At 47.3% G+C, this 1,820-nt stretch overlaps 1 protein-coding gene across 1 annotated transcript in view; it reads right to left on the reverse strand.

The window, feature by feature from the left end:
• LOC107570507 (IQ motif and SEC7 domain-containing protein 1-like) overlaps window positions 1-1,820 on the reverse strand; it is a gene marked incomplete at its 5' end in the record, with an annotated part of 26,088 nt that overhangs the window by 2,718 nt on the left and 21,550 nt on the right. The window lies entirely within an intron of this gene.

The raw sequence follows: 1,820 nt of genomic DNA on the forward strand, positions 1-1,820 counted from the left end.
CTGGATCCCCATTTTCACTTATACTGTGCTATTATTTAGTGTGGAATGCTGATCATATGTAATTAGCACATTCAGGAGCACATAGAAAGAGATGGCGTTTTGAAAGGGTAGCAAAAGAACATAAATATCTTGCACACAATAACTGAGCATCACATCAAGACAAATAATACTGAGCATCTGCATTAAGCCCAGTCCAGAAATATATAACAGCACTTGAGATCATATTATGCATCCACACAAACAAAAACTTCAAGCAGTACTTACACTAGGGCCTTACTTAAAGGGGTCATATGATGCGATTTCAATTTTTCCTTTCTCTTTGAAGCGTTACAATCTCTTGGTGCATTAAGAAGATCTGTAAAGTTGCAAAGACTAAAGTCTCACATCCAAAGAGATATTCTTTATAAAAGTTAAGAGTCAACCACGCCCACCTAAAACAGCTCGTTCTAACACACCCCCACATCTACGTCAAGATGTGGGAAGATTTGCATAACACCACCCAAATGTTCACGCAAAGAAAGAAGGCCTAGCTTTGATTCTCGCTGTAGTATTTTTGTTGCCGCCGCCACCATGTCGTGAATGCGCTGTGTGTTTCATCGTGAAAGCGAAACTACTTTGTTTGGTCTTCCAAAAGAGGACGATATCCGCTTCGTCATGCCTGGAGCTGATCTGTGCTGGTCGCTGAGGAAATACATCAACTTCGTGCTGTGGATTGCCGGATTGGCTTTCACTGTGGACGAAGCGGAGTCCAGCCCGGGGTCGTCACGTGTTGGGCCGTCCTTTGGCCGATGCAACTGGTGCGATCGCACTGGGCCCCATGTTTTGAGGGGGCCCCGCGGCGAACGGACCGAGGAGACCCCCCCCGGAAAGCGATCGCGAACGGACAGAGGGGGGCCCTGCTTCCTACCTCGCACCGGGCCCCGCGTCAGCTAAGGATGGCCCTGGTTGCCGCAAGCCCGCCGGCCGCTTCTTCTACGAATCTGCCATCCGCGCCGTTCTCAAGCCCGCCGGCCATTCCTCACTCTAGCCCGCTGTGTGTGAGGCTGTGTTTGGCCTTCCAAAAAAGGGCACAACTAGAAATCAGTGGTTAAGTTGTATTTACAACACTGTTCCAGAACAGTTCAACCCAAATATTCAGATGTGTGCAGCACATTTTATGGAGGACTGTTTCCTGGTAGAGTAGACTACAATGCCGGTTGTTCTGACTCACAGACTGTAAGTAAGTTTTCATATTTAAACGATTTGCCACTGACGATTCAAACATGAGTTTTGAGCAGTGTAGAGTAGCACTTGTTGTTTGTCGTTTCTCCGATCACAAATGCAGACATGGTTTTATGTTTACGCGGCGCGATGCAACGCAACGCGTAAAAAGACAGTATAAGTCATTATAATCTGTAATTATGTCCCCACTGGATGCAACAAATGCCTCGTTTATAATGGGTTTTAATGTTTTTGTCTCGTCGCTCCGGGACGCGGCATCACAGTATGGTAAGGGGCAGGGTTTCCAGGTTTTCACAAGAAAGCCCGCCCAATCGCTACTCAAAACTAGCCCAATCGCGTTTCGAGGGGGTACAAATCGCATTCCAAGGGGTAAAATACACGTTTTTTGGCGGGGTTCCCCTGCTAAAATTCGCATTCCAGGGGATAAATATCATGTTATTGGAGTTGCTTCAACCCGCGGCAACAGTGTTAAAGTAGCCCAACTTGGCAACACTGGAAAGGGGCATAACATTTCCGTCACACGCTTGAGGTATTCAGCCAATCACAACACACTGGATAGCTGGCCAATCACAGCACACCTCGCTTTTCAGACCGATGAG

This window comes from Sinocyclocheilus grahami, unplaced genomic scaffold, assembly GCF_001515645.1.
Source record: "Sinocyclocheilus grahami isolate Dianchi unplaced genomic scaffold, SAMN03320097.WGS_v1.1 scaffold1468.1, whole genome shotgun sequence".
NCBI lineage: Eukaryota > Metazoa > Chordata > Actinopteri > Cypriniformes > Cyprinidae > Sinocyclocheilus > Sinocyclocheilus grahami.